Source organism: Lupinus angustifolius, chromosome LG14, assembly GCF_001865875.1.
Source record: "Lupinus angustifolius cultivar Tanjil chromosome LG14, LupAngTanjil_v1.0, whole genome shotgun sequence".
In the NCBI taxonomy this organism is placed as follows: Eukaryota; Viridiplantae; Streptophyta; class Magnoliopsida; order Fabales; family Fabaceae; genus Lupinus; species Lupinus angustifolius.
The window spans coordinates 10,039,755-10,047,734 of record NC_032022.1 but is presented as its reverse complement, the minus strand read 5'-3'; positions in this window follow the sequence as shown (position 1 = coordinate 10,047,734).

Here is a 7,980-nt window from a genome sequence, read left to right as displayed (position 1 = left end):
CTAATTGCAAAGAGGGGTTATTTGAGATCGTCTAGTTTGCGCTGTGAGAACTGTCCGATCCAACAGAATACCTCATCCATGAATACAATGGACTCATCTCACCTAGACTCACCCTCCAGACTTTGCTAACGAACCACCGCCATCGTTGTCCCTCTCAAAATCTCGGAGCTCGTTCGTCTCCCGTAAATTTTCTCTCCACTACTTTATTATCCATAATGAGTATGCACACTAACCGAGGTTAGCCGATTAAATCTTTTAATCATTATTTTATATGATCGGCCCAACCTAAGACATCTCCCAGAGGAATGCTTCTTGTGAGACCCGATCTTACGTCAACACATAAATAGAGGAATAACATACCTACTACTACGAACCATCGCTGAATCACCCGAGAAGGCCACATGGCCAAGCCTCTTACAGTTAGACGACCTCGCTGCGTGGTATCATGTAATCGTTTTTTTTGGGCATCGCCCTAATCACGACATCACAGTCGGAAACCTTGCCCTAAATAGGCGCAAGAACAAAGGTACTTGTATATGTTTGTCGATTTCGGGAACCGGGTTCAATTATCTGAGTCACAGTCTTTCCCAAGGGTAAATACACTTCATACCAAAGCTAGGGCTATTGCCTTTAACAAAGCAATTCCTTACTTTTATTACTTTCAAGAATTTCATATAGTTATTTACCTTTATAACTTCTTGATGGAAAACATGCCATTAGGCTCTCGTATTTATGAGAGTTATCGTCTAGATGACTTAAAAAGAAGTCATGTCTGTATGGATCCCTCTTGCTCATGCGAGAGTTGTCTTGCTCAAGCGAGGGCACATCCATTTTTTAGGCATTTGCGGCTTAAGCGAGAGTTGTCTCGCTTAAGCGAGAAAACAATCAGTTCTCAGCGAGAGCTGTCTTGCTCAAGCGAGAAGAGCCTGATTATCATTTTAATTACTTTTCTCAAGGAAAATATTTCTCATTTATATCACATGTTTTTAAACCTTGAATTTAACAATTATCACATATATATCATTCCCATAATAATCATTCCAGCATTATAATTCAAGTGTAAACATGGTATTTGTATATATAAACATAACATAAATCGGTATAAGAAATATTGTTGTACTTAATCCAAACGAACAAGCAATTGATTAAGTACAAGCTTTCTTAATGCTCAAGACAAATCCAAACTTGTGAGGGAGTTTGGAGGTCCGGATGCATATTCGGACACCACTGTGTCACGATGTTTTCTCCCTCACCTGAGTGAGGCGAGCTCGCCCCGGAGAGGTGGTCCAATTATTAGGACCACTTTTCTCGCTCTTTTGGGCTACCAGATCGAAACTCTCTGTTGTTTTCGATCCCAATGCATTTTAGTTTCTCGAGTGGTGTTCCTTCATGGATAGCCACCACAATACTTGATATTTTAAGCTATCCTAATCATACAACTTAAGAAAGTATCAGTATAAAATCGAGGCATGCAAAATAATTGATTAAGTACGGGTTTTCTTAATACACAAGTATAATTCCAAACTTTTGAGATAGTTTAGGAGATCCGGATGTCATATTCAGACACCACTATGTCAAGATGTATTCTCCCTCACCTGAGTGTGTCAGGTCGCTAGGTTCTTTGTTTGCAGGTGAGCTTACTTGATCCGATCTCCTCTCGAATTCTTCATTACGCCAAACTAACATTAATTAGTTAACTTACGATAATAATTATACTTACGAAATAACTTTTTACGTGAAGATAAAACTTATGATTTAATTGCTTTCGTCCATCCAATTCAAGGTTGAATATCCTTGAATCATCATTTGTCATTGAAAGTCTTACAATCAAATAACACTTTTTAGAGTAAGATTTTCAATAAAACTTATATTGGAATTATGTCGTAATCCATGGATATACACCAAGTTAGTTCCCAAGAAAGAGAGGAGGGTCGTAAAGACACCCTTAAATATCAAGTCTTTCCTTAGACATAACCTTTCTAGATATGTATTCCCACTTGATTACATTTTTCCGATAGTTCATAAATCTTATTTTTTGTAAGTAAAACATTTTTACTAAAACTAACCTTTTAAAATAAGATCATTAAGCTAGACTTATCATTGTTAAAGTAAGTCAATTTAAACAAAATCAATACTTTTAAGTCAATACTTTTTTAAGTAAATCTTACCATTTTAAAGTAAGTTCACTTAACTAAGATTCAACATTTTTAAATCATTTGACCATCTAAGACTTCATAATACTTTAAGTTTATAAAGTCAAGACTTTTAGGTAAATCTCATTATTTCAAGTATACTACTAAAACAAATTTTCATGAACATCTTAACACCTCCTAATTTTTTAGGAAAAAACCTCAAGGGTTAGTAAGTGTTAATTTCATAGTCATGAAAATAAATCTTCATAGTCATAAAAATAAGTCCTAAGGTAAGACTTTCTACTACTTTGATATCCAAAACTTCATAACACTTTAAGTTTATGAAGTCAAGACTTTAATAAATCATCTTTTATCCCAAATCATTATTTTAACTTGGAAATCAAAGAGTAAAATTTGCTAAACCACTTTTAAACTATAATATTTTCTAAAAATGAAACATTTTCAATAACAACTCATCAACATCATAAACTTTCAAGAATAAAATACAAACTTTTTCCTAAACACATTAAAGGTTCCTTTGATGTTAAAATCATCACCTTTAAACATATTCAAATACTAACAATAATTTCTAATATTTCCAAACAAATAACTCATCTAACCTTGTCCAAAGATATAGTTTTCCCATCTAAGAACAAGGAAGTAATTTCAAGTTTTACAAAGATTAAAAACTACATAAAGGTTCATATGATTTTATTATCACCCCCCTTAGTTATGCATTCATAAAATACTTAAAGAACAAATCTAAACTCTACTTTATGAACAACATAATAAAAGCTCATAACTTTCTATGAAGTATGAGAAGAAGAAAAAATAAAAGACTACCTTAGTTTGTTTAGGAAATTTAGTGTAAAAATGAGAGAATGAGGTAAGGTATTTGTAGGAGAGACTCACCCTCATCAAATCAGAAAATTTAATGCAAAGTAAGTAGGTTTAGACTAGCATAGGCGATGTGTCTAATGGTGGTGGAGTGAGAGGATTTGTTGAGTGATTTAGGGGATTTTGTGTAAGAGAATATGTACTTTTGCTTGTTTAATAAGTAAACTTCTTACATGAAAGTGATGTGACCTTTTCAACGACACATTCTCGATTAAACCATGTCCGAGTATTGTCGGCTAATACTCGATCGGATATTAAAAATCTCCTGATTTCGGTTTACGGTTAGAACTTCAAAACATGGAATTCGGAGTGAAAAATATTTATAAATGCATTCTGGACGAACTTGATGTCTATCTTGACTCGAAATAATATTTCGAAGCCAACGATGCAATCGAAATTTGATTCCAAGTTACGGAACTCAAAATAATATTTCGAAGCCAACGATGAAATCGAAATTTGATTCCGAGTTACGAAACTCAAAAACACGGTATTGGGCCGCATTCGGGTGAATTTGGGTCCGACAGCAGCTCAAAAACGTTCCGTCACAGAAAATTACGAAAATTTACCAAAACATAGGAAATCGCAAAACAAGACTAACACTCAACTATGATTTAGTGTAATTCAATACCGATTAATTTCTAAAATTAAACATCATTAAAATAAATAATTAAATAATTAATAAAACATACACATGGTTATAATTATATCTCTAGTGTCATGATAATTACAAATTACATGAGAGGAACAGGAGAGATCATGGAGGATGGTCATATTGTTGAGAAGATTCTGGACACACTATCTTGACAAATACAATTATATTGTGTGCTTGATTGAAGAATCCAAAGACATCAATGAGATGACAATAGATGAGTTGCACAGTTCATTGCTTATAGATGAATACAAGATAATAAAGTAGGAAGTGACTGAACAAGCATAAAATATTATAGGAGATAGTTCTGCTCTACGAGCTGATGAACGATTTGATAACAGGGGCAAAGGGCGTGGTGGATACAAAGGCAGAGACAAAGGCATTAGAAAAATCCACAGTTGAGTGCTATCGATGTCACAAGCTGGGACATTTCTAGTATGAATGTCCACCTATGCTAATTATGCAGAACACATAGAGCTGAACGAAGGAGAAGAGATGCTACGTATGTCATGTGAGGAAATACAAGGAGCCACATGAGATGAAATATGGTTTCTAGACTCTAGATGTAGTAATCACATGAGTGGAGATAAGAAATAGTTCACCGAGCTTGATCAATCATTCAGACACAACGTTAAGCTGGGAAATGACTCTAAATGGGATGTCATGGGAAAAGGCAACATTTGAAAATAGATGGATAGTATGTGGTCATCATAGAGGTCTTTTACATTCCTAATCTCAAATCAAACCTGCTTAGTATTGGTCAGCTTCAAGAATGAAATCTATGTATGCTGATTAAGAATGGATGTTGTAGCATTTATCATGATAGTTAAGGTCTATCATACGAACTATGATATCTAAAAATCGTATGTTTGTGCTTTTGGCATCTATTTCTTATCTCTCTACTAATTCATCAAAAACATGTTGTTTCAATGTAACCTCTAAAAATGTTACAAGCTTGTGGCATCAAAGGTTTGCCATCTTAACATAAAAGGATTGCGGACTCTTGCCTATAGGAAGATGGTTCATGACTTGCCAATATTGAAGAATCAATCCAAGTTGTGCACCATATGTATGATAGAAAGCATAAACATGATCATTTTCAAAAGAAGAACACTTGGAGAGCATCCAGACCTCTACAACTCATTTACTCAGACATAAGAGGTATATCATCACTTTTATAGATGATTATAGCCAAAATATGTGGTCCTATTTTTTACATGCCAAGTCTGAAGCTCTTGATACATTCAAAAGGTTCAATTCATCAGTTGAGAAAGTAATAGGATATATCATAATTTGTTTGTGCACTAACAGAGGTGGAGAGTTCACTTCATTAGAATTCAATGACAATTGTAGCACAAATAGAATTGAAAGACAACTCACTACTGCCTACTCACCACAACATAACGGAGTTGCAGAAAGGAGAAACCGAACCATGATGAATATGGTGTGATGTATGCTTGCAGCATGAGATGTTCCAAACGAGTTTTAGTCGGAAGCAGCAAACTTGGCCACTCATGTTCTGAATAGATGTCCAACCTCAACCTTGCCAAACATGATACCTAAAGAAGCTTGGAAAGAGAGAAAACCATAAGTGGAACACCTCAAGGTGTTTGGATGCATATGACATGTTCATGTTCCTGATGTCACAAGGAAGAAGCTGGATGACAAGAACATCAAGTGCATGCACATGGGAGTCAGTGATGAGTCCAAAGCTTTCCGAATGTATGATCCAGAAACAAAGAAGATTATCATTAGTCAAGATGTAGTTTTTGATGAAATGGAAAAGTGGGTTTGGAAGATGTTAGGAGAAACTAATTCTCTTGAAATTATGTGCGAAGAAAATGAAGATTCAGAAGCTGAAAATCAAGGAGATAATTATAGGGAAGAAGTTATAGGATATGAGAGAATTAATGTCCCTGAAAGGAGAAGATGGCCGCCATTGTGGGTGAAAGACTATGAGTCTAGAGTCGGATTATCAAAATGGGAAGAAGAATGAGTGGAGCAGCTCATCCAGGAGATGCAACATCTTGCTATGTTTGTATCAAATGATCCCACCACCTTTGAGGAAGCAACCAAAACTTAGATATGGATAGATTGGAACTAACAGATCTACCATCAAGAGCAAATAAGATTGGTGTTAAGTGGGTATTTAAGACCAAGATAAACGAAAAATGAGAATTTGACAAAAATGTAAAGCTCATCTTGTAGCAAAGGGGTATGCTCAACAAGCTGGAATTGATTACACTGAGGTATTTTCACCTATGGCAAGATAGGATACAATTCGACTAACTTTGTCCATTACAGCAAGTCAAGAACGAAAATTTTATCAACTCGGTCGATATCAAGAGTGCATTCCTACACAGAGAAATAAAAGAGGAAGTGTATGTGGAACAACCGAAGGGTTATGAGGTGACAGGTAAAAAAGACAAAGTGTATAGATTAAAGAAAGCTCTCTATGTCCTTAAACAAGCTCCTTGAGCATGGTTCAGCAAGATAGAATCATACTTTGTCAAGGAAGGTTTTGAAAGAAGTACGTGTGATCACACTCTGTTTACAAAGAAAGAAGGGGGAACAAATGTTCTTATTGTGAATTTGTATGTAGATGACCTCATTTTCACAAGAAGTAGTGAGAAAATGTTCGAAGAATTCAAGAGTTCAATGAAAAGGGAATTTAAGATGACTTATCTGGGATACATGAGATATTTTCTTGGTGTGGAAGTCACACAGACTCCAAATGGCATTTTCATTTGTCAAAGGAAGTATGCTAGCGAAGTACTAGAAAGATGTGGTTTACAAAATTGCTCATCTATCAAAAATCCAATCGTTCATGTGTGCAAGCTCGCAAAGGATGTTGGAGGGGTGAAGGTTGATGCTACCACATAGAAGCAAATGATGAGAAGTCTTATGTACTTAAATGCCACTAGGTCGGATCTGATGTATGTTGTGAGTCTAGTGGCTCGTTTCATGGAAGCCCCAACGATTATGCATCATCAAGCTGTGAAAAAGGTCCTGTGCTACTTGAGAGGAACCACTGAACTGAGTTTGTTTTACAAAAAAAAAGAAGGTGAGAATTTGGTACCTTCTATGATAATGACTATGTCAGAGATCTTGAAGACCAAAAGAGTACATCAGGGTATGTTTTTAAAATATCAAATGGATTAGTTGCTTGGAGTTCTAAGGAGCAGCCTGTGGTGTCACTTTCCACCACTGAAACCAAAAGAATTTGGATGATGTGTGTACTTGAGAGTTTGGGGATTAAGCAAAGTAAGTGCATTATTTCTGTGATAATAGTTCAACAGTTAAACTGTCCAAGAATCCTGTTATGCATGGTAAGAGCAAGCATGTTCATGTCCGATTTCACTTTCTATGGGAGTTGACAAATCAAGGTGAAGTTGAATTAGTACATTGTGGCACGAAGGAGCAGATAACTGACATCATGACCAAGACCTTGAAACTAGAAGTATTCGTAAAATTGAAAGAAAGACTTGGAATGTGTAGCATTGAAGAGATAAATTGATTGTGTTTACTTAAATAATAGTCCAGTTTAAGGGAGGGTTTGTTGGAAGAATGCCATTATTTGTGGAACACGTCCTAACTCAATCAAGTTTAGAATTAGTTGTTTGTTTTTAATAAACCTATTTTTCAAGGATAAAATTTCTTAGTTGTTTTATTCTTCCTTAGAAATAGGTATGATATAGTCATGGGTCCTTCTTTTACTCTCTTTTCTACGGGTTGTATTACCTATATAAAGCCATTCATTTCATTGAATAAACATAAGCTACAGTTTGATATCATCTAATCTAAACACTTATTAGCTTTTATTCCTCTTAAAACCCAATTATTTATAAAGTGATAGACACATACACTAAAATAAATATTAAGCAATAAACAACTCGTTAATGGTGTCAATAGAAGATATCTCTTGGCCTCTTAGATTCTAGCCAACAATGAAATTGTTAATGATGTCAACATAAGCTATCTTTTAGCCTCTTGGATTTGCATGAGGATTTTGTTGGTGAATGAGATTATGAAGAAGGGAGAAGAGGGAATGGGGAAGGGAGAAAGGAGGAGACGAATAAGGGGAAGGGAGATTCTGGGGAATGAAATTAGTGTTTAGAAAATAAAAAATATTAAAAAATGAAAAATAAAATAAAAGATATTAAAATAATTAGACAAATGTCATTATTTAACTGGTTTCACATTGAAATATACTTTATTCTTTTTTGTTATTTATTTACGTACCAAAAACAAAATAGATTCGTTTTGTTTACCCTGTCCTAATTGTAAAATATACCATAGCTA